The sequence below is a fragment of the Hypanus sabinus genome (genome assembly GCF_030144855.1).
Source record: "Hypanus sabinus isolate sHypSab1 chromosome X2 unlocalized genomic scaffold, sHypSab1.hap1 SUPER_X2_unloc_30, whole genome shotgun sequence".
Classification (NCBI taxonomy): domain Eukaryota; kingdom Metazoa; phylum Chordata; class Chondrichthyes; order Myliobatiformes; family Dasyatidae; genus Hypanus; species Hypanus sabinus.
Genome location: NW_026779002.1, coordinates 38761 through 65036, shown reverse-complemented (window position 1 = coordinate 65036; position 26276 = coordinate 38761). Strand labels below are relative to the sequence as shown.

The 26276-nt window shown below is 44.0% G+C and overlaps 1 protein-coding gene across 8 annotated transcripts in view; it reads left to right on the top strand.

Annotated features, from left to right (window-relative positions):
• The first annotated feature begins 3019 nt into the window (after positions 1-3019).
• LOC132385869 (zinc finger protein 234-like) overlaps positions 3020-26276 on the top strand; it is a 36052-nt gene continuing 12795 nt past the window's right edge. For 3 of the 8 annotated variants that reach the window (XM_059958107.1, XM_059958109.1, XM_059958103.1), the window contains exon 1: positions 20687-21010. The gene's annotated coding sequence lies outside the window, so the exon portion shown is untranslated. Of the gene's footprint in view, positions 3272-5382; positions 5521-20686; positions 21011-25126; positions 25237-26276 lie in introns of those variants that run through there. The other 5 variants (XM_059958110.1, XM_059958106.1, XM_059958105.1 and 2 more) reach the window with 4 other exon arrangements.

The following is a 26276-nucleotide window of genomic DNA, read 5'->3' as shown; positions in this document are numbered from 1 at the left end:
AGTGGGTTCTCCTTTCCAGACCCTGACCGGGGACTTGCCTGCACACCTCAGGGTTATATCTGGAACCTTTCGGACAGGGACACGGAGTGGGTTCCCCTTTCCAGTCCCTGACCGGGAACTGGCCTGCACTCCTCAGGGTTATATATGGAACCTTTTGGACAGGGACAGGGAGTGGGTTCCACTTTCCAGACCCTGCCCGGGGACTTGTGCCACTCCTCAGTGTTATATATGGAACCTCTCGGACGGGGACAGGGAGTGGGTTCTCCTTTCCAGACCCTGCTCGGGGACTTGTGCCACTCCTCAGGGTTATATATGGAACCTCTCGGACAGGGACATGGAGTGCGTTCCCCTTTCCCTGGCAGACGCCCGAAGGTTACCGGGATCCACCAGAGGGGCTGATGTAATACAAGCCCTGGCACGGTTGGTCGCTGAGGTAAGGGAACCCATTTGAATGACTGCCCGACTGCACGCGGATTTTGGTGAATTTACCTGATAACTACAGGAAAAAGGAGAATCCCTTGGGCGCTTTCTAGCTCGTTTTAAGGATACGTGAGAGTCCAATGCCGGCAAACCCCTGGACAGATCAGTGTGTCCAGCTGGCAGTGCAGACTTTCCTAAACTGTCTCAGACCCAAGCCTGCCCACTCCTTTAAGTTAACTAATCTCAATTGGTTGTGTCAGACCTGGCCCCGGGTGACATAAATTCTGATGAATATGGAGCGCAATTGACTCTTTAAAGGGACTGGGGAAAAGCGAGAGTGTGCACAGAGAACCGGTAGTGAGGAGATGGAGTTCGGGTCCCGACGAAGAACCCAGAACGGGTGGCAGGATCGTGCGGACGGTGCAGATGAAGAGGACACTTGGCTAAGGACAGAAACGGAGTTTATAGAAAGAGGGGACATTGGGCCAGAGATTGTCGCACTGCAATCACAGACAAGAATAATAAGGGGCAGTAAGTGATCCTGGATGACAGTGACACTCGACAAGAGTGCCACATTTACTCTCCACAATTCCTTCGGTCCCGGATAGTGCAGGCCAGAGGGGACGGATCAGAGTAATACTCGACAGAGTACCACATTTACTCTCCACAATCCCTTTGGTCCCGGAAAGTGCAGGCCAGAGGGGACGGATCAGAGTAATACTCGACAGAGTAAAATATTTATTGTGCAGAATCCCTTTGGACCCGGATAGGACAAGCCAGAGGGGACGGATCACAGTGATACTCGACAGAGTACCACATTTACTCTCCACAATCCCTTTGGGCCAGTTTCCGGCAGGCCAGAGGGGACGGTGATACAGGCGGCTGTGATCAGGCTCACCACACGGGCAGGCTCTTTTCTAACTGCTGTGATCAGGTAGAAGGTACAAGAGCCTCAGGACTCGCCCCACCAGGGTCAGGAACAGTTACTACCCCTCAACCATCAGGCTGTGGTACACACAGGATAACTGCACTCACCTGCTGTCCATAGAGTTGCTCCCACAACAAATGATCGTACTGGGACTGTCTGAAACTGAGTGAAATAAGAGGTGGTTTAACTGAGACAGATTGAATTCCTGTCTCAGAATTAGAGAAATATAATCTCACAGGATATTTAAAGTGGAAATGCTGGAATGATGTTTCCCAGAAGGTGTGGATCTAGCACTCACAAACTCAGAATCCGAGGACAACTCAGCAGGACTGAGGTGAGGAGAAATTTCCTCACCCAGAGTGCAGTTAATCATTGCAATTATCTTCACAAGGTTTCTAAATTGAATAGACATATCCTGGGGCTCAGCGGTGATGGAAAGTTGCAGGAAAGTGGTGCTGAGGTCAAACGTCACGCATGTTCTGAGTTGAAGGGCAGTGGTAGCGCAAGGGGCCGAATGGCCACGCCTTCTCGATTTATTGTTTTCTGAAACACTCGGTTACCTTTGTGCCTCACTGTTTCTTGTCCTGTCAGATTGGACACGGAGAGCTGAGAGCACCGGACATCTATCGGCAGCCGCTGCGGTTATTTCATGTTCTCCTTGTTTATTTGCATTGGCGAAGTTTGTTGTCTTCTGCACTTTGGCTGATCTTTCAGTGATCCAAATATAGTTACCGTTCTGTAGCTTTGCTCTGCATGTTTGCAGGAGCTGCATGTGGCGACTTATATGTACTCTGTTAGTTTTTGGAATAGACGCTTGGGGAATCTGAGGTGGAGGATTTGGGGCTTATTTAAAATATACATAGATATTATCCAAATAGTGATTATTTGACAAGGGTTAATTCTGATATTGAAACTAACTGCTCTTTTTGTGGTTTATATCCAGAGGATTTATTTCATCTGTTTTGGGATTGTGAATATGTTGAAACATTTTAGGTTGATGTTTGTCAATTTATAGATCAATTTATTAATGTGGATTTTACTTTTTGTTTTGAAAATGTCTTATTGGGTTTACTAGTAATACCAAATCTCACAGGGATCACTTCTCTATCATAAATCTTTTGTTAATTTACAGCAAATTTTATATCCATAAATGCAATCACAGCAATAAGAAACCTTCATTTAGATTTTTACCTCAGACTTCTGAACACTTCCCGTAACTGGAAAGCTGTAAAGACTGGACAAATCTGTCAACATTTTGTGTTATCTCTGTAAATGTTCCTGCTTTGTGACTCCTCTCAGATACAGTTCCCTCCGTCCAGCAGTATTTAGAGCGGATTTCCTTGTTTATTTGCATATTTAAAGTTAATGGTTATATATTCGTTGCTGCTTTTGTGTGATTTCCTGGCTTTGTTAGCATATGTTTAGTGTTTCTGTTTTTGTTTGTGTTCAATAAAAATTTAAAATATTAAAAAATAAAAATAAAATTTACTTTGAACTTTGAGCCTCGGGGAACTTGCTATGAGACTGGGAACAAACGGTGACTGACATCTCCAGCTCCCGGCAGCAGTCCGCCCTCGGACACACTCCCAGCCAATCAGCGAACACCGCTGGTAGAATCTTGCTTCCATTGGCTGAGGAGTATCAGTGGGCGGGACACTGGGCGGACCGAAGTTTGGAACCGGGAACGAGTGGACCCGGTGAGAACCCGAGATTGGGAGGAGCTCCCGGGGTAAAGGCTGCAACAGCGGCCGGTGTTTTGAACCCTTCCGATGGCGGAGGTGAAGATTCGGGCGGAGATTCCGTGAGATGTTTCAGCCACACAGGGGGTGCCCGGTCTTTCCCCGCCGTGGATCGGGGCCTGTTGTCGAGCGCTCCCCTGTGCAAAAGGACAGGCTGAAGGTCAAGGGAGAACCAGGCGCAAAGGTAAACTCGGACTTTAGAAACAAATAAAACAGGAGCAGGCTAGGCCACTCGGCCCGTTCCGCCTATTCCACCCTTTCCTCAGAGTAGTCTTTTCTTTCTAAATCTTTTTATTGATTTTAAACAAACATAAATGAAACATGAATACAAAGAGCTTGAGAGTACATAATTAATAGGTTAAGGTATAAATACCATATTAATATTAATCTCCCAAACTCATAGTGGTTACAAAAAATGGAGAAAATAAGAAACCCTCCCCCTCCCAAAAAAATGGAAAAAAATCCTAACCGATATGGGCCATTGCATTACATCAATTATACACAGTAGCGTCAATAACTCCGCACCTCCATCCAAATAATTAAGGACAATAAAAGTAAGGTTTAGGAAAAGTCAGTTTAGTTTTTATGGAAATGTTGAATAAACGGTCTCCAAGTTTCTTCATATTTAACTGAAGGGTCAAAGACAACACTTGTATTTTTTATTAAACTTGAACAAGAAATAGTTTGAGAAAACCACTGAAGTATAGTTGGAGGATTAATTTCTGTCCAGTTCAATAGGATAGATCTTTTAGTCATTAATGTAACAAATGCAATCATCTGCAGGGCTGAGGGGGGATAAACGACCATTATCCACCATTGTTAAGCCAAAAATTGCAGTCATAGGATTCAATTTGATATTCAGAACTGATGAAATAATACCAAAAATATCTTTCCAGTAATTTTGCAAATAGGGGAAAAACCAGAACATGTGGGTCAATGAAGCAACTTCAGAATGACATCTGTCACTGGTTGGATTAACATAAGAATAAAATTGAGTGAGTTTATCCTTGGACATGTGAGCCCTATGAACAACCTTAAATTGTATTAGGCATGTTTAGCATAAATAGAAGAAGAATTGATTAATTGTAAAATGTTCTCCCACTGCCCTGTGGGTATAAGACAGTAAAGTTATTTTACCCATTCCTTCTTAATTATTTCTGATACTCCTGGCTGTATTTTTATGATTGTATTATAAATGATGGCTACTAAACCCTTCTGGCAAGGATTCAGAGCCTGAATTTTTTCTGTAATGTCCATTGGACATAATTTCAGAAAAGACTAACATTCAAGAAATTTCTAACTTGCAAGTATCTAAAAAAAAAAGGGTTTTAGGCTGGATAGCTGTTCAAAGGACAGAAAACTGTTATCTAAAAGTAAATCAGAAAAACATGTTATACCTTTTGTTTTCCATAACACAAAGGCCATAAACACAATAACACAAAGTCCATAAAAGAGGGCTGGAAAAAAAGTTAGATATAAGAGGGCTTGATAAGATAAACTTATTCAAGCCGAAGAATTTACGAAATTCAAACCATATTCTTAATGTATGTTTAACTATAGGATTAGTTATTTGTTTATTCAGTTTAGATAAAGCAAAAGGAGGCAAAGGTCCTAAAATAGAAAACAATGAGAAGTCTTGTACAGATTTACACTCCAAATTTACCCATTGTGGGCAAATTTACCCATTACACCAATTCTCGTGTCCAAAATATTAACTATCGGATGTTAACTGCCCAGTAGTAAAATCTTAGGTTTGTCAAAGCCAAAAAACCTTCCTACTTAGGCTTCTGTAAATATTTCTTACTTAATCTAGGATTATTATTCTGCCACATGTATGAAGACATTTTGCAATCAATAATATCAAAAAACGATTTAGAAATAAAAATTAGTAATGCTTGGATTAAATATAAAAATTTGGGCAATACTATCACCTTGATAGTATTAATTCGACCAACCAATGACAGAGATAATGGGGACCACCTGGTAACAAGTTGCTTGATTTGGTCAATTAAAGTTAAAAAATTAACTTTAAATAAACCCTTATGTTTCTTGCTAATTTTAATACCCAAATAAGTAAAATGATCTGTGACAACTTTAAATGGTAAGTGTTTATAAATTGGAATTTGCATATTTAATGGAAATAATTCACTCTTATTAAAATTCAGTTTGTAGCCAGAAAAGCTACTAATCTGAGCAAGCAAGGATGAAATAGCAGGAATAGATCTCTCGGGGTCAGATACGTATAGAAACAAATCATCAGCATATAATGATAAATTATAACTCCCTTACCCACAGGTAATACCAAAAATATTAGGTGATTCACAAATGGCAACGGCTAAAGTTTCCAAAGCAATGTCTAATAATAGAGGACTTAAAGGGCAGCCTTGCCTCATGCCACAGGACAACCGAAAAAATGGAGATCTTCGATTATTGGTAAGAAGTGAAGCCAAAGATTTATAATACATTAATTTAATCCATGATATAAACTTCAAGCTAAAATTAAAATTCTGCAACGCATTAAATAAAAATAACCATTCAACTCTATCAAACGCTTTTTCAGCATCTCAGGCAATGACATTCTGGTATTTTAGATGAAGAAGTATAAATTATATTCATTTATTTTCTAATGTTAAAAGATGAATAGCAGGTTTTAATAAATCCGGACTGATCTTCAGAGATAATTTGAGGTAATACATTTTGTCATGTAGTGGCCAAAATTTTGGTAAAAATCTTAGAATCCGTATTCAGCAAGGATATTGGCCGACAGGATGCACATTCAATGGGGTTTTTAATTTTTTTAACAATTGGAGTAATGGAGGCATCACAGAACGATTGTGGTTATTTACCTACAGCTAACGCATCTTTAAAAATATTACAAAGCCAATGAGCGAGTATAGAAGAAAAGGATTTAAAAAATTCAGCAGTATAACCGTCTGGACCAGGGGCTTTACCTGAATTCATTGAAAAAGGGAGTGGGTTCCCCTTTCCAGACCCTGCCCGGGGACTTCTGCCACTCCTCAGGGTTATATATGGAACCTCTCGGGCAGGAACAGGGAGTGCGTTCCCCTTTCCAGACCCTGCCCGCGGACTTGCCTGCACTCCTCAGGGTTATATCTGGAACCTCTCGGGCAGGAACTGGGAGTGGGTTCCCCTTTCCAGACCCTGACCGGGGACTTGCCTGCACTCCTCAAGGTTATATATGGAACCTTTCGGACAGGGACAGGGAGTGGGTTCCCCTTTCCAGACCCTGCCTGGGGTCTTGTGCCACTCCTCAGGGTTATATATGGAAACTCTCGGGCAGGGACAGGGAGTGGGTTCTCCTTTCCAGACCCTGCCCGGGGACTTGTGCCACTCCTCAGGGATATATATGGAAACTCTCGGACAGGGACAGGGAGTGGGTTCCCCTCTCCAGACCCTGCCCGGGGACTTGTGCCACTCCTCATGGTTATATATGGAACCTCTCGGACAGGGACAGGGAGTGGGTTCCCCTTTCCAGACCCTGCCCGGGGACTTGTGCCACTCCTCAGGGATATATATGGAACCTCTCGGACAGGGACAGGGAGTGGGTTCCCCTTTCCAGACCTGACCGGGAACTTGCCTGCACTCCTCAGGGTTATATCTGGAACCTCTCGGGCAGGAACTGGGAGTGGGTTCCCCTTTCCAGACCCTGACCGGGGACTTGCCTGCACTCCTCAGGGTTATATATGGAAACTCTCGGGCAGGGACAGGGAGTGGGTTCCCCTTTCCAGACCATGCCCGGGGACTTGTGCCACTCCTCAGGGTTATCTATGGAACTTTTCGGTCAGGGACAGGGAGTGGGTTCCCCTTTCCCAGGCAGACGCCCGAAGGTGACCGGGAGCCACCAGAGGGGCTGATGTAGTACATGCCCTGGCACGGTGGGTCGCTGAGGTAAGGGAACCCATTTGACTGACAGCCCGACTGCATGCGGATTTTGGTGAATTTACCCGATAACTACAGAAAAAAGGAGAATCCCTTGGGCACTTTCTCGCTCGTTTTAAGGATACGTGAGATTCCAATGCCGGCAAACCCCTGGACAGATCAGTGTGTCCAGCTGGCAGTGCAGACTTTCCTAAACTGTCTCAGACCCAAGCCTGCCCACTCAATTAAGTAAACTAATCTCAATTCGCTGTGTCAGACCTGGCCCCAGAGTGACATATATTCTGATGAATAGGGAGCTCAATTGACTCTTTAAAGGGACTGGGGAAAAGCTAGAGTGAGCACAGATAACCGGTAGTGAGGAGATGTAGTTCGGGTCCCGACGAAGAACCCACAACGGGTGGCAGGATCGTGGGGACGGTGCAGATGAAGAGGACACTTGGCTAAGGACAGAAAAGGAGTTTGTCGAAAGAGGGGACATTGGGCCAGAGATTGTCGCACTGCAATCACAGACAAGAATAATAAGAGGCAGGAAGTGATCCTGGATGACGGTGATACTCGACAAGAGTGCCACATTTACTCTCCTCAATTCCTTTGGTCGGATAGTGCAGGCCAGAGGGGACGGATCACAGTGATACTCGACAGAGTACCACATTTACTCTCCACAATCCCTTTGGTCCCGGATAGGGCAGGCCAGAGGGGACGGATCACAGTGATACTCGACAGTGTACCACATTTACTATCCACAATTCCTTCGGTCCCGGATAGGTCAGGCCAGAGGGGACGGATCACAGTGATACTCGACAGTGTACCACATTTACTATCCACAATTCCTTCGGTCCCGGATAGGACAGGCCAGATGGGTCGGATCACAGTGATACTCGACAGAGTACCACATTTATTCTCCACAATCCCTTTGGTCCCGGATAGGGCAGGCCAGAGGGGACGGTGATACTGGCGGCTGTGATCAGGCTCACCACACAGGCAGGCTCTTTTCTCACTGCTGTGATCAGGTAGAAGGTACAAGAGCCTCAGGACTCGCCCCACCAGGGTCAGGAACAGTTACTACCCCTCAGCCATCAGGCTGTGGTACAACACAGGATAACTGCACTCACTTGCTGTCCATAGAGTTGCTCCCACAACAAATGATCGTACTGGGTCTGTCTCAAACTGAGCGAAATAAGAGGTGGTTTAACTGAGACAGATTGAATTCCTGTCTCAGAATTAGAGAAATATAATCTCACAAGATATTTACAGTGGAAGTGCTGGAATGATGTTTCCCAGAAGGTGTGGAACCAGCACTCGCAAACTCAGAATCCGATGACAACTCAGCAGGACTGAGGTGAGGAGAAATTTCCTCACCCAGAGTGCAGTGAATCATTGCAATTATCTTCACAAGGTTTCTAAATTGAATAGACATATCCTGGGGCTCAGCGGTGATGGAGAGTTGCAGGAAAGTGGTGCTGAGGTCAAAAGTCAAGCATGTTCTGAGTTGAAGGGCAGTGGTAGCGCAAGGGGCCGAATGGCCACACCTTCTCGATTTATTGTTTTCTGATACACTCGGTTACCTTTGTTCCTCACTGTTTCTTGTCCTGTCAGATTGAACAGGGAGAGCTGAGAGCACCGGACATCTATCGGCAGCCGCTGCGGTTATTTCATGTTCTCCTTGTTTATTTGCATTGGCGGTTTGTTGTCTTTTGCACTTTGGCTGATCTTTCAGTGATCCAAATATAGTTACCGTTCTGTAGCTTTGCTCTGCATGTTTGTAGGAGTTGTATGTGGCGACTTATATGTACTCTGTTAGTTTTTGGAATAGTCACTTGGGGAATCTGAGGTGGAGGAGTACTTGGGGCTTATTTTAAATTATACATAGATATTATCCAACCAATGTTTATTTGACAAGGGTTAATTCTGATATTGAAACTAACTGTTATTTTTGTGGTTTATAACCAGAGGATTTATTTCATCTGTTTTGAGATTGTGAATATGTGGAAACATTTTAGGTTGATGTTTGTCAATTTATAGATCAATATATTAATGTGGATTTTACTTTTTGTTTTGAAAATGTCTTATTGGGTTTACTAGTAATACCAAATCTCACAGGGATCATTTCTCTATCATAAATCTTTTGTTAATTGACAGCAAATTTTATATCTATAAATGCAACCACAGCAATAAGAATCCTTCATTTAGATTTTTACCTCAGACTTCAAACTATACGTTTATACTCTGAAAACTTCCCGTAACCAGAAAGCTATAAAGACTGGACAAATCTGTCAAAGTTTTGTGTTATCTCTGTAAATGTTCTTGTTTTGTGACTCCTCTAAGATACAGTTCCTTCTGTCCAACAGTATTTAGAATGGGTTTCCTCGTTTATTTGTATATTTAAAGTTAATCGTTATATATTTGTTGCTGCTTTTGTTAGCATATGTTTCGTGTTTCTGTTTTTGTTTGTGTTCAATAAAAATTTAAACTATTAAAAATAATAATAAAATTTACTTTGAACTTTGAGCCTCGGGGAACTTGCTTTGAGTCTGAGAACAAACTGTGACTGACATCTCCGGCTCCCGGCAGCAGTCCGCCCTCGGACACACACACAGCCAATCAGAGACCACCACTGGGAGACTCTTGCCTCCATTGGCTGAGGAGTGTCAGTGGGCGGGACTCTGGGCGGACCGAAGTTTGGAACCGGGAACGAGTGGACCCGGTGAGAGACCCGAGATCGGGAGCAGCTCCCCGGGTAAAGGCTGCAACAGCGGCCGGTGTTTTGAATCCTTCCGATGGCGGAGGTGAAGATTCGGGCGGAGATTCCGTGAGATGTTTCAGCCACACAGGGGGAGCCCGGTCTTTCCCCGCCGTGGATCGGGGTCTGTTGTCCGCAGTTTCCTCCCGGTCCTGTCTCCTGCTGCTGGGATACGGGAGCTGGCCCGCAGCGGCTGCCGATGGAGCTCCGGTGTGCGAGCGCTCCCCTGTGCAAAAGGACAGGCTGAAGGTCAAGGGAGAACCAGACGCAAAGGTAAACTCGAACTTTAGAAAATAAGAAACAGGAGCAGGCCAGGCCACTCGGCCCGTTGCGCGTATTCCACCCTTTCCTCAGAGTAGTCCTTTTAAAAATCTTTTTATTGATTTTAAACAAACATAAATGAAACATGAATACAAATAGCTTGAGAGTACATAATTAATAGGTTCACGGTATTAGCCTCCCAACTCATAGTGGTTACAAAAAATGGAGAACATAAGAAACTCTCTCCCGCCCCCCAAAAAATGAAAAAAATCCTAACCGACATGGGCCATTGCATTATATCAATTATACACAGTAGCGTCAATAACTCCGCACCACCATCCAAATAATTAAGGACAATAAAAGTAAGGTTTAGGAAAAGTCAGGTTAGCTTATATGAAAATGTTGAATAAATGGTCTCCAAGTTTCTTCATATTTAACTGAAGGGTCAAAGACAACACTTGTAATTTTTTCTAAACTCGAACAAGAAATAGTTTGAGAAAACCACTGAAATATAGCTGGAGGACTAATTTCTTTCCAATTCAGTAGGATAGATCTTCTAGACATTAATGTAACAAATGCAATCATCCGCCGGGCTGAGGGGGGATAAACGACTATTAACCACCATTGGTGAACCGAAAATTGCATTAATAGGATGCGTTTGTAATTTGATATTCAGAACTGCTGAAATAATACCGAAAATATCTTTCCAGTAATTTTGCAAATAGGGGCAAGACCAGAACATGTGGGTCAATGAAGTGACTTCAGAATGACATCTGTGACAGGCTGGATTAACATAAGAATAAAATTGAGTGAGTTTATCCTTGGACATGTGACCCTATGAACAACATTAAATTGTATTAGGCAAGTTTAGCACAAATAGAAGAAGAATTGACTAATTGTAAAATTTTCTCCCACTGCTCTGTGGGTATAAGACAGTAAAGTTCTTTTACCCATTCCTTAATTTTTTCTGATACTCCTAGCTGTATTTTCATGATCATATTATAAATGATGGCTACTAAACCCTTCTGGCAAGGATTCAGAGCCTGAATTTTTTCTGTAATGTCCATTGGACATAATTTCAGAAAAGACTGACATTCAAGAAATTTCTAACTTGCAAGTATCTAAAAAAAAGAGTTTTATGTTGGATAGCTGTTCAAAGGACATAAAACTGTTATATAAAAGTAGATCACAAAAACATGTTGTACCTTTTGTTTTCCATAACACAAAAGCTTGGTCCTTAAAGGAGGGCTGGAAAAAGAAGTTGGATATAATAGGGCTTGATTATTCAAGCCAAAGAATTTACGAAATTGAAACCATATTCTTAATGTATGTTTAACTGTAGGATTAGTTATTTGTTTATTCGGTTTAGATAAAGCAAAAGGAAGCGAAGATCCTAAAATAGAAAACAATGAGAAGTCTTGTACAGAGTTACACTCCAAATTTACACATTGTGGGCAAGGTACTATGACCGATTCTTGTGTCCAAAATATTAAATATTGAATATTAACTGGCCAACAGTAAAATCTCAGGTTTGGCAAAGCAAAACCACCTTCCTTCTTAGGCTTCTGTAAATATTTTTTACTTAATCTAGGATTTTTTTATTCTGCTACACATACGAGGATATTTTGGAGTCAATAATATCAAATAAAGAGTTAGGAATAAAAATTGGTAATGGTTGGAATAAATATAAAAATTTGGGTAATACTATCAACTTGATAGTATTAATTCAACCAAACAAGTTGCTTGATTTGTTCAATTAAAGGTAAAAAATTAACTTTAAATAAACCCTTATGTTTCTTGGTAATTTTAATACCCAAATAAGTAAAATGATCTGTGACAATTTTAAATGGTAAGTTTTTATAAATTGGAACTTTCATATTTAATGGAAATAATTCACTCTAATTAAAATTCAGTTTGTTGCCAGAAAAGCTACTAAACTGAGCAAGCAAGGATGAAATAGGAATAGATCTCTCAGGGTCAGATATGTATAGTAACAAATCATCAGCATATAATGATAACTTACAAGTCCCAATACCAAAAATATTAGGTGATTCACGAATGGCAACGGCTAAAGGTTCCAAAGCAATGTCAAATAATAGAGGACTTAAAGGGCAGCCTTGCCTCGTACCACAGGACAACTGAAAAAAAGATCTTTGATTATTGGTAAGAACCGAAGCCAAAGGTTTATAATACATTAATTTAATCCCTGATATAAATTTCAAGCTAAAATTAAAATTCTGCCACATATAAAATTAATATAGCCATTCAACTCTTTCGAACGCTTTTTCAGCATCTAAGGAAATGACTCTGCTATTTTAGATGAAGAAGTATAAATTATATTAATAAATTTTCTAATGTTAAAAGATGAATAACAGTTTTTAATAAATCCGGTCTGATCTTCAGAGATAATTTGAGGTAATACTTTTTCTAATCTAGTGGCAAGAATTTTGGTAAAAATCTTAGAATCCGTATTCAGCAAGGATATGGGCCGATAGGATGCACATTCAGTGGGGTCTATATCTTTTTTAAGAATTGGAGAAATGGAGGCATCATAAAAAGATTGTGGTTATTTACCTATGGTCAACGCATCTTTAAAAAGTTTACAAAGCCAAGGAGCGAGTATAGAAGAAAAGAATTTTAAAAAATCAGCAGTATGAGCATCCGGACCAGGGGCTTTACCTGAATTCATTGAAAAAGGGAGTGGTTCCCCTTTCCAGACCCTGGCCTGGGACTTGAGCCACTCCTCAGGGTTATATATGGAACCTTTCGGACAGGGACAGGGAGTGCGTTCCTCTTTCCAGACCCTGCCCGGGGACTTGTGCCACTCCTCATGGTTATATATGGAACCTTTCGGACAGGGACAGGGAGTGGGTTCCCATTTCCAGACCCTGCCCGGGGACTTGTGCCACTCCTCAGGGTTATATATGGAACCTCTCGTACAGGGACAGGGAGTGGGTTCCCCTTTCCAGACCCTGCCCGGGGACTTGTGCCACTCCTCAGGGTTATATATGGAACCTCTCGGACTGGGACAGGGAGTGGGTTCCCCTTTCCAGACCCTGCCCGGGGACTTGTGCCACTCCTCATGGTTATATATGGAACCTTTCGGACAGGGACAGGGAGTGGGTTCCCATTTCCCAGGCAGACGCCCGAAGGTGACCGGGATCCACCAGAGGGGCTGATGTAATAAAAGGCATGGCACGGTGGGTCACTGAGGTAAGGGAACCCATTTGAATGACAGTCCGACTGCACGCGGATTTTGGTGAATTTACCCGATAACTACAGAAAAAAAGGAGAATCCCTTGCGTACTTTATAGCTCGTTACGTGAGAGTCCACTGCCGGCAAACCCCTGGACAGATCAGTATGTCCAGCTGGCAGTGCAGACTTTTCTAAACTGTCTCAGACCCAAGCCTGCCCACTCCTTTAAGTTAACTAATCTCAATTCGATGTGTCAGACCTGGCCCCAGAGTGACATAAATTCTGATGAATATGGAGCGCAATTGACTCTTTAAAGGGACTGGGGAAAAGGAGTGTGTGCACAGAGAACCGGTAGTGAGGAGAGGGAGTTCGGGTCCCGACGAAGAAGCCAGAACGGGTGGCAGGATCGTGCGGACGGTGCAGATGAAGAGGACACTTAGCAAAGGACAGAAACGGGGTTTGTAGAAAGAAGGGACATTGAGCCAGAGATTGTCGCACTGCAATCACAGACAAGAATAATAAGGGGCAGGAAGAGAGCCAGGATCACAGTAATACTCGACAGAGTAAAAAAATTACTCTCCTCAATCCCATTGGTCCCGGATAGGACAGGCCAGAGGGGACGGATCACAGTGATACTCGATAGAGTACCACATTTACTCTCCACAATCCCTTTGGTCCCGGATAGGGCAGGCCAGAGGGGACGGATCACAGTGATACTCGACAGAGTACCACGTTTACTCTCCACAATCCCTTTGGTCCCGGATAGATCAGGCCAGAGGGGACGGATCACAGTGATACTCGACAGAGTAGCACATTTACTCTCCACAATCCCTTTGGTCCCGTATACGGCAGGCCAGAGAGGACGGTGATACAGGCGGCTGTGATCAGGCTCACCACACAGGCAGGCTCCTTTCTCACTGCTGTGATCAGGTAGAAGGTACAAGAGCCTCAGGACTCGCCCCACCAGGGTCAGGAACAGTTACTACCCCTCAGCCTTCGGTCTGTGGAACAACACAGGATAACTACACTCACTTGCTGTCCATAGAGATGGTCCCACAACAAATCATCGTACTGGGACTGTCTCAAATTGTGTGAAATCAGAGGTGGTTTGACTGAGACAGATCACATTCCTGTCTCAGAATTAGAGAAATACAATCTCACAGGATATTTACAGCGGAAGGGCTGGAATGATGTTTCCCATAAGGTGTGGAACCAGCGGTCACAGACTCAACATCCGAGGACAACTCAGCAGGACTGAGATGAGGAGAAATTTCCTCACCCAGAGTGCAGTGAATCATTGCAATTATCTCCACAAGGATTAGAAATAGAATGGACATATCCTGGGGCTCAGCGGTGATGGGAAGTTGCAGGAAAGTGGTGCTGAGGTCATAAGTCAAGCATGTTCTGAGTGAAGGGCAGAAGAGGTGCAAGGGGCCGAATGGCCACACCCTCTCTATTTCTTATTTTCTGAAACACAAGTTTACCTTTGTGCCTCACTATTTCTTGTCCTGACAGATTGAACAGGGAGAGCTGAGAGCACCGGACATCTATCGGCAGCCGCTGTGGTTATTTCATGTTCTCGTTGTTTATTTGCATTGGCGAAGTTTGTTGTCTTCTGCACTCTGGTTGATCTTTCAATGATCCAGATATAGTTACCATTCTGTAGCTTTTCTCTGTATGTTTGTAGGAGTTGTATGTGGCGACTTATATGTACTCTGATAATAAATTTTACTTTGAACTTTGAGCCTTTGGGAACTTGCTTTGTTTCTGATATCAAACCTTGACTGACAGCTCCAGCTGGGAGAACCAGGCGCAAAGGTAAACTCGGACTTTAGAAACAAATAAACAGACTTTCCGTCTTTTCCGCGTTTCACACAGAACATGCCTGATCTTTGACCTCAGTGCCACTTTCGCGCAACGTTCCCAGCATCGCAGAGCCCTACAATTTGTCCTTCAAATTTAGAAACCTTGTGGAGAAAATTCCAAAGTTTCACTGCCCTCTGGATGAGGAAATTCCTCCTCATTTCAGTCGTGCTGAGGTGAACTCGGATTCTGTGACCCCCATTCCTCACCACAGCCAAAGGAAACATCATTTCTCCCTCAAGACTGTCAATACCCTGTGAGACTGTGTCTGTCTCAGTCAGACGGCCTTTTATTTCTCTAATTTTGAGACAGGCCCGGTCAGTATAATCTCTCCGAGGACACTACCTCACCTCCTAAATCAATCTGGGAAATCCCTTCATTCCCTTCATCCCACAGCCTGACTCCATGAGTGAGACCAGACCTGTGCACAGTGTTGCATGTACGCTCTCACCAGGGCCCCATATACCTTCAGAGGAGATCTTTATTCTTCTATTCAAACCTTCCTTCCCATTCAATGCTCTTCATTTAATATCGAACTCCAACAGTGAACAGACACGACACAGCCTCAGCCATGAATTTAAAGGGCAGGTGTTGCAACAGTTTGAGCTTCATACCGGGGGCCACGGAGCAAGCAGGGTGTCATAAAGGGAGGAATGTGGGAGTGTTGTATGTCTGAGCCCAGCTGTGTGTGTTTGTGTATCAGAATCAGGTTTAATATCATCCGCATATGTGGTGAAATTTGTTCCTTTGTGTCTGCAGTACATTGCAATACATAGTAATAAAAACTATAAATTACAACAAGTATTTATAAAATTAAATTTGAATTGTAGTGCAAAACGTGATGGAAAATACTGAAGAAATATTCTTGAGTTCATTGTCCATTCAGAAATCTGACAGTGGGGAAGAAGCTGTTCCTGAACCAGTGAGAGTGTCTCCAGGGTCCTGTACATCCTCCTTGATGGTAGCAATGAGCCGAAGGCATGTCCTGGGTGATGGGGGTCCGTAATGATGGATGCCACCTTTTTGTGGCATCATCTTTTGAATGTGTCCTGGATGCTGTGGAGTCCAGTGCCCATGAAGGAGCTGGCTGAGTTTACAACTTTCTGCAGCATTTTCTGATCCTGTGCAGTGGCCTCTCCACACCAGGCAGTGATGCAACCAGTTAGAATGCTCTCCACAGTACATCTGTAGAAATTTGCAAGAGTCTTTAGTGACAGACTGATTCCCCTCAATCTCCGAATGAAATATAGCCGATGTTGTGCCTTCATTGTAACTGCATCAACATGTTGGGCCCAGGATAGTTCCTCAGAGATGTTGACAGGCAGGAAATGGAAACTGCTTACCCTTTTCACTTCTGATCCCACGATGAGGACTGGTGTGTGTTCCCTCGACTTCCCCTTCCTGAATCCACAATCAGTTCCTTTGTCTTCATGATGTTGAGTGCAAGGTTGTTGCTGCGACACCACTCAACTTGCTGATCTATCTCACTTCTGTACGCCTCCTCATCACCATCTGAAATTCCACCAAAAATAGTTGTGTCCTCGGCAAGTTTATAGATGAACCCAGACACAGAGATGTGGTGTAGAGAGAGTAGAGCAGTGGACTGAGCATGCATCGTTGAGGTGTGCTGGTGTTGATTGTCAGCAAGGAGGAGATGTTATTTCTGATCCACACAGACTGGGGTCTCCTGGTGAGGATCCAGTTGCAGAAGGAGGTACAGAGGCCCAGGTTTTGGAGCTTGTTGATTACAATTGAGGGTCTGATTGTGTTGAACGCTGAGCAGTAATCAGCAGCTTGACTTGTGTATTGCTATTGTCCAGGTGATATAAGCCTGAGTGGAGAGTCAGTGAGATTGCATCTGCTGTAGGTATATTGTGGCAATCGGCAGATTGCATTGGGTCCAGGTCCATGCACAGACAGGAGTTGATTCTAGACATGACCAAACCGTCAAAGCTCTTCATCACAGTAGATGTGAGCACCACTGAGGGATAGTCATGGAGGCAGTTCACCCTGTTCTTTTTGTGTGTGTGTGTGTGTGTGTGTGTGTGTGTGAGAGAGTGTGGGTGTGTGTGTGCGTGTGGGGTGTGTGTGTGTGTGTGTGTGAGTGTGTGTGTGTGTGTGTGTGTGAGAGAGTGTGGGTGTGTGTGTGGTGTGTGTGTGAGTGTGTGTGCGTGTGGGGTGTGTGTGTGTGTGTGAGTGTGTGTGTGTGTGTGTGTGTGTGTGTGTGTGTGTGAGTGTGTGTGTGTGTGTGATGCTGCAGCTTTGCAAACTTCAAAGGAAGGAGAGGCACTGCCGTGCTTTCTTCGTAATTGCACTTGCAGTGCTTATAAAAAGTATGCGGACACCTTGGAAGTTTTCATCTTTTATTGTTTTACAACATTGAGACACAGTGGATTCAGATTTGTTTTATTCACACTGATCAGCAGAAATAAAAACTCTTTTGTGTTAATGTGAAAATAGATCACCAAAAACTGGAAAAAAGTAATTACAAATACAAAATAGAAAATCTTTGAGTGCATCAGTATTCACCCCTCATACGTCAGTATTCTAAATCGTGCAATCCCATTTCACCAGGTAGAAGATTTGATTTCATTTTGACATACAGACCCTCCCCACACCTCTGCCTACCTGTCTGTCCATTCAGTACAATCTGTATCCTTGCACATGAAGCTATAATCTATAATCTTCCTTCAGCCACCATTCCGTGATGCCCACAATGCCAATCTGTAACTGTGACACAAGTTCATCTCCCTTACTCCATGTATTGCACGCTTTCAAATATAAAACCTTCAGTTCCGTATTCATCACATTTTTCATTTTGTCACCCTTTTGCATTGCAACTCATCCCGCCCACTGAAATTTTGCGCTATCGTCAGCCTCTCAATGGTGGCAGTCTAACTACACACTGCCGCTGTTTGAAAACTTAGAACATTCGCCTCAGCCCTATCACTCCAGTTCAGATCTGCTGCCAAATTAGTTTAAAACCTCTTAGACAACTCTAGCAATCCTACCCGCATGGACATCAGCAGACATTGACCACTTCCACCCCCCCCCCCCACCACCACCCACCGAGTTCATGTGTAAACTGTCCGTGTTGTGCAGGTCCTGTGTTCACTAATTGGCTCACACAGACTTGCCAAACTCTCCAGACCCTGCCCAGGGACTTGTGCCACTCCCCAGGGTTATATATGGAACCAGTTGGACAACGACAGGGAGTGGGTTCCCCTTTCCAGACCCTGCCAGAGTACTTGTGCCACTCCTCATGGTTATATATGGAACCTCTCGGACAAAAAACAGGGAGTGGGATCCTCTTTCCAGACCGTGCCCTTGAACTCGCCCCACCAGGGTCAGGAACAGTTACTGCCCCTCAACCATCAGGCTGTGGAACAACACAGGATAACTGCACTCACCTGCTGTCCATAGAGATGCTCCCACAACAAATCATCGTACTGGGACTGTCTCCAAATGAGTGAAATAAGAGGTGGTTTGACTGAGACAGATCACATTCCATATAACCATATAACCATATAACAATCACAGCACAGAAACAGGCCATCTTGGCCCTCCTAGTCCATGCCGAACCCTTAATCTCACCTAGTCCCACCTACCCGCACTCAGCCTATAACCCTCCACTCCTTTCCTGTCCATATACCTATCCAATTTTACCTTAAATGACACAACTGAACTGGCCTCTACTTCTTCTACAGGAAGCTCATTCCACACAGCTATCACTCTTTGAGTAAAGAAATACCCCCTCGTGTTTCCCTTAAACTTCTGCCCCCTAACTCTCAAATCATGTCCTCTAGTTTGAATCTCCCCTACTCTCAATGGAAACAGCCTGTTCACGTCAACTCTATCTATCCCTCTCAAAATTTTAAATACCTCGATCAAATCCCCCCTCAACCTTCTACGCTCTAATGAATAGAGACCTAACTTGTTCAACCTTTCTCTGTAACTTATTTGCTGAAACCCAGGTAACATCCTAGTAAATCGTCTCTGCACTCTCTCTAATTTATTGATATCTTTCCTATAATTCGGTGACCAGAACTGCACACAATATTCCAAATTTGGCCTTACCAATGCCTTGTACAACTTTAGCATTACTCAATGCTTTGATATATAAAGGCCAGCGTTCCAAAAGCCCTCTTCACCACCCTATCTACATGAGACTCCACTTTTAGGGAACTATGCACAGTTATTCCTAGATCTCTCTGTTCCTCTGCATTCCTCAATGCCCTACCATTTACTCTGTATGTTCTATTTGGATTATTCCTGCCAAAATGTAGAACCTCACACTTCTCAGCATTAAACTCCATCTGCCAACGTTCAGCCGATTCTTCTAACCGGCATAAATCTCCCTGCAAGCTTTGAAAATCCACCTCATTATCCACAACACCTCCTACCTTAGTATCATCGGCATACCTACTAATCCAATTTACCACCCCATCATCCAGATCATTTATGTATATTACAAACAACATTGGGCCCAAAACAGATCACTGAGGCACCCCGTTAGTCACCGGCCTCCATCCCGATAAACAATTATCCACCACTACTCTCTGGCATCTCCCATCTAGCCACTGTTGAATCCATTTTATTACTCCAGCATTAATACCTAACGACTGAACCTTCTTAACTAACCTTCCATGTGGAACTTTGTCAAAGGCTTTGCTGAAGTCCATATAGACTACATCCACTGCCTCGTCAACATTCCTCGTAACTTCTTCAAAAAATTCAATAAGGTTTGTGAAACATGACCTTCCACGCACAAATCCATGCTGGCTACTTCTAATCAGATCCCGTCTATCCAGATAATTATACATACTATCTCTAAGAATACTTTCCAGGAATACATTCCTGTCACAGAATTAGAGAAATACAATCTCACAGGATATTTACAGCGGAAGGGCTGGAATGATGTTTCCCATAAGGTGTGGAAACAGCACTCACAGACTCAAAATCCGAGGACAACTCAGCAGGACTGAGATGAGGAGAAATTTCCTCACCCAGAGTGCAGTGAATCATTGCAATATTCTCCACAAGATTTCTAAATTGAATAGACATATCCTGGGGCTCAGCGGTGATGGAAAGTTGCAGGAAAGTGGTGCTGAGGTCAAAAGTCAAGCATGTTCTGAGTGAAGGGCAGAAGAGGAGCAAGGGGCCGAATGTCCACACCTTCTCTATTTCTTATTTTCTGAAACACGAGTTTACCTTTCCGCCTCACTGTTTCTTGTCCTGTCAGATTGAACAGGGAGCGCTGAGAGCAGCGGACATCTATCGGCAGCCGCTGCGGTTATTTCATGTTCTCATTATTTATTTGCATTGGAGAATTTTGCTGTCTTCTGCACTCTGACTGATGTTTCAGTGATCCAGATATAGTTACCATTCTGTAGCTTTGCTCTGTATGTTTGTAGGAGTTGTATGTGGCGACTTACATGTACTCTGACAATAAATTTTACTTTGACCTTTGAGCCTCGGGTAACTTGCTTTGTTTCTGAGATCAAACCTTGACTGACAGCTCCAGATCCCAGTAGCAGCCCGTCCTCAGGCACACTCACAGTCAATCAGAGAACACCACTGGGAGGATCTTGCCTCCATTGGCTGAGGAGTGTCAGTGGGCTGGACGCTGGGCGGTCGGAGTTACGAATCGGGAACGAGTGGACCCGGTGAGAGACCCGAGATTGGGAGCAGCTCCCCGGGTAAAGGCTACAACAGCAGCCGGAGCTTTGAGCCCTTCCGATGGCGGATGTGAAGATTTGGGCGGAGATTCCGTGAGCTGTTTCAGCCACACAGGGGGTGCCCGGTCTTTCCCCGCCGAGGGTCGGGGCCTGCCGTCGGGAGTTAACTCCTGCTGCTGGGATACGGGAGCTGGCCCGCAGCGGCTGCCGATGGAAATCCGGTGCTGTGAGCGCTCCCCTGTGTTAAAGGACAGGCTGAAGGCCCAGGGAGAACCAGGCGCAAAGGTAAACTCGTACTTTAGAAACAAATACACAGACTTTCCGTCTTTAACGCCTTTCACACAGAACATGCCTGATCTTTGACCTCAGCTCCACTTTCGCGCAACGTTCCCAGCATCGCAGAGCCCTAAAATTTGTCCTTCAAATTTAGAAACCTTGTGGAGAAAATTCCAAAGTTTCACTGCCCTCTGGATGAGGAAATTCCTCCTCATTTCGGTCCTGTTGAGGTGACCTCGGATTCTGTGACCCCCCATTCCTCACCACAACCAAAGGAAACATCATTCCTGCCTCTACCCTGTCAATACCCTGTGAGACTGTGTCTGTCTCAGTCAGACGGCCTTTTATTTCTCTAATTTTGAGACAGGCCCAGTCAGTATAATCTCTCCGAGGACACTACCTCACCTCCTAAATCAATCTGGGAAATCTCTTCATTCCCTTCATCCCACAGGCTGACTCCGGGAGGGAGACCAGACTTGCGCACAGTGTCCCATGTACGCTCTCACCAGGACCCCATATACCTTCAGAGGAGATCTTTATTCTTCTATTCAAACCTTCCTTCCCATTCAATGCTCTTCACTTAATATCGAACTCAAACAGTGAACAGACACAACGCAGCCTCAGCCATGATTTTAAAGGGCAGGTGTTGCAACAGTTTGAGCTTCATACCGGGGGCCAGGAGCAAGCAGGGTGTCATGAAGGGAGGAATGTGGGGGTGTTGTATGTCTGAGCCCAGCTGTGTGTGTTTGTTTATCAGAATCAGGTTTAATATCATCTGCATATGTGGTGAAATTTGTTCCTTTGTGTCTGCAGTACATTGCAATACATAGCAATAAAACCTATAAATTAGAACAAGTATTTATAAAATTAAATTTGAAATGTAGTGGCAAACGTGCGGGAAAATACTGAGGAAGTATTCTAGAATTCATTGTCCATTTAGAAATCTGACGGTGGAGGGAAGAAGCTGTTCCTGAGACATTGTGTGTCTCTTCACGGTCCTGTACATCCTCCTTGATGGTAGCAATGAGCTGAAGGCATGTCCTGGGTGATGAGGGTCCGTAATGGTGGATGCCACCTTTTTATGGCATCATCTTTTGAATTTGTCCTGGATGCTCTGGAGTCCAGTGCCCATGAAGGAGCTGGCTGAGTTTACAACTTTCTGCAGCATTTTCCGATCCTGTGCAGTGGCCTCTCCACACCAGGCAGTGATGCAACCAGTTAGAATGCTCTCCACAGTACATCTGTAGAAATTTGCAAGTGTCTTTCATGACAGACCGATTTTCCTCAATCTCCGAATGAAATATAGTCGATGTTGTTCCTTCATTGTAACTGCATCAACATGTTGGGCCCAGGATAGTTCCTCAGAGATGTTGACAGGCAGGAAATGGAAACTGCTCACCCTGTTCACTTCTGATCCCACGATGAGGACTGGTGTGTGTTCCCTCGACTTCCTCTTTCTGAATCCACAATCAATTCCTTTGTCTTCATGATGCTGAGTGCAAGGTTGTTGCTGTGACACCACTCAACTTGCTGATCTATCTCACTCCTGTACTCCTCCTCGTCACCGTCTGAAATTCCGCCAACAATAGTTGGGTTGTCAGCAAGTTTGTAGATGAGTCTAGACACACAGACGTGGTGCAGAGAGAGTAGAGCAGCGGGCTGAGCACGCATCGTTGAGGTGTGCCAGTGTTGATTGTCAGCAAGGAGGAGATGTTATTTCTGATCCACACAGGCTGGGGTCTCCTGGTGAGGATCCAGTTGCAGAAGGAGGTACAGAGGCCCAGGTTTTGGAGCTTGTTGATTACAATTGAGGGTCTAATTGTTTGAACGCTGAGCTGTAATCAACAGCCTGACTTGTGTATTGCTATTGTCCAGGTGATCTCAGGCTGAGTGGAGAGTCAGTGAGATTGCATTTGCTGTAGACAGATTGCGTTGATCGGCAAATTGCAGTGGGTCCAGGTCCATGCACAGACAGGAGTTGATTCTAGTCAGGACCAACCCCCTCAAAGCTCTTCATCACAGCTGTGTGTCTGTGTGTGTGCGTACACGCTTCAAACAGTGATCCCAGTTTGATTCAGGAATCTTTCCTGTAGCTGGGGTACCTCAGAAGAGGGGTCATTGTGATGGGATGATCATTCTGATCCGAGCCAAATCATTTAGCCAGTCGATGCTGAACCTTTAGAAATTACAAAGCACATGTGTGTTTGAGAGAGTAATTTAAATGTAGAATTCAAAATTTACAAAGTAAGTTTATTATCGAAGTTTACGCTTGTCACCATGTTCAATCCTGAGATATTTTTTTTTCGGACAAACTCAGTAAATCAAAGAATCATGATTGAATCAATGAAAGCCCGAACCCAACATTGGAGACAAAATACAATGTGCAAAAGACAACAAACTGTGCAAATACAAAAGAAAAAAAAAGTGATAAATAATTACCATGAACAGGTGATGAAGAATCCGTGAATGTGTCCATGGGTTATAGGAACAGTTCAGTGATGGAGCAATTGAATTTGAGTAAGATTATCTCCTCTGTTTGAAGAACTTGATGTTTGAAGGGTGATAACAGTTCCTGAACCTGGTGGTGTGGGTCCTGAGAATCCTGCACTTTCTTCCTGATGGCATCAGTGAGAAGAGATCATGTTTCACTTGGTGGGTTCCTTGATGATAGTTGTAGCTTTCCTATGACAGCACACCAGAGAAATGTGCGCAGTGGGGGGAGGGTATTACCCGTGATGTACTGGGCCATATCCACTACTTTCTGCAGGATTTTCCTTTGAGGGGCTTTGGTGTTTCCATACCAGGCCATGATGTAACCACTGAACATATTCTCCACACACACCTGCAGAAGTTAGTCAAGGTTGTAGATGTCATGCTGAATCTTTGCAAGCTTCTAAGGAAATGGAGATGTTGCTGTGCTTTCTTCGTAATTACACTTCCATGCTGGGCTCAAGACACATCCTGGAAAGTGATGACATTGAGGAATTTAAGGTTGCTGACCTTCTCCGCCTTTGATCTCTGATGAGGACAGGCTCACAGATCTCCTGGTTCCTCCTCCTGAAGTCAATAATTAGCTCCTGGCTCTTGCTGATGTTTAATGAGAGGTTGCCATAAGACCATCAGATATAGGAGCAGAATTAGGCCATTTGGCCCATCGAGTCTTCTCCGCCATTTCATTTTAGCGGATCCAATTTCCCTCTTGGCCCCAATCTCCTGCCTTCTTCTGGTAGCCCATCATGCCCTGACCAATCAAGAAACTATCAACCTCTGCCTTAAATGTACATGAAGATTTGGCCTCCACAGCTGCCTATGATTCACTATCCATAGAATCCATAGATTCATTACTCTCTGGCTAAAGAAATTCCCCCTCATCTCCATTCTAAAGACACCCCTCTATTCTGAGGCTGTGTCCTTTGGTCTTAGACTGTCCCAAAATAGGAAACATCCTGTCCATATTCACTCTATTAATCCTTTCACTATTTGATATATTTCAATTAGGTCTGCTCTCATTCTTTTGAATTCCACTCAACACAGGCCCAGAGCCATCAAATACTCCTCATATGACAACATATTTAATTTGGGAATCATTTACGTGAACCTCTTTTGGATACTCTCCTGTTTCAGCACATCTTTTTCTCAGATAAGGAGTCCAAAACTGCTCACAGTACTCCCAGTGAGGCCTCACCAGTGCTTACAAAAATTTCAAAATTACATCCCTGCGTTTATATTCAATTCCTCTTGAAATGAATTATGACATTACATTTGCCTTCTTCACCACAGACTCAATCTGCAAATTGACCTTTAGGAAGTATTTGGAAAATAGTCAGCCCTTTCATTTCTTCTACCAAAGTGCATGCTGATACCCTTGGCTGACACTGTATTCCATCTCCCACTTCTTCGCCCATTCTCCTCATCTGTTGAAGACCTTCCATAGTCTCTCTATTTCCTCAAAACGACATAACCCTCAACCATCTTCATAGCACCTGTAAACTTTGCAGCAAGGTTATCAATTTCATCATGCACATCACCGACATTTAACAGAAAGAGTATCAGTCCCAACACAGACGACTGTGGAACCCACTCATCAAGAGGCTCCGTTTATACCCACTCTTTGCTTCCTCTCAGTCAGCCACGGCTTTGTCCATGCTGGAATCTTTCCGGTACTACCATGGGCTCGTGGGTTGTTAAAGCAGCCTCATGTGTGGCATCCGCTCAGAAGCCATCTGAAAATCCAGGTAAACACCATCAATCGATTCTCCTTTGTCTGTCCTGCTTGTTATTTCTTAAAATAATTTCAACAGGTTGGTCAGGCAAGGTTTTCCCTTCAGGAAAACATGCTGACTGTGGTCTATTTTATCTTGTGACACGGTACTCTCAGACCTCATCATTAATAATCGACTCCAACATCTTCCCAATCACTGCGGATAGACTAACCACCTATAGTTTCCTTTCTTCTGCCTCTCTCCCTTCTTGAAAAGTGGTGTGACATTGGCAATATTACATTCTTGAGGAACCATTGCGGAACATTGTGATTCCTGAATGTTCATTACTAATGGGGCCACAATCTTTTTAGCCACCTCTTTCAGAAAGCCGGGGTGTACACCATCTGGGTCACGTGACTTATCTAACTTGGCCTTCCAGTTCCTCAAGAACCTTCACTCTGGTTCTGGTAACTTTGCACACTTCTGACTCCTGACACCCGGAAGTTCCACCATTCTGCTGGTGTCCTCCTCAGTGAAGACAGACACAACATACTTATTCAGTCTGTCTGCCATTTCTTTGTCTCCCGTCACTGCCTCTGCAGCATCGTTGTCCAGCCACCCTAGACGTTTTATTCGATAAAAATTGGGGTGCAAGTGCTTTAATTGGGCAAGAATGTTGCACCAACACACCAGACAAAACTGAAAATGTAACTCACCTGATGGATTATATTTGAGAGGCAGCAGATAGAATGAGAGAAGTGGGAGAGCAGTTCCACAATGATAACCCCTCAGGAAGCCGGTGGCCATTTGGGACTCTGGGAGGATGGTGGGATACTGGTTTACATTGTACAGTTCCACAATGATAACCCCTCAGGAAGCCGGTGGCCATTTGGGACTCTGGGAGGATGGTGGGATACTGGTTTACATTGTACAGTTCCACAATTAAACCCCTCAGGAAGCCGGAGGCCATTTGGGACTCTGGGAGGATGTTGGGATACTTGTTCACGTTGTAGAGTTTATCAATCATAACCCCTTAGGAAGCTGGTGGCCATTTGGGATTCTGGGAGGATAGT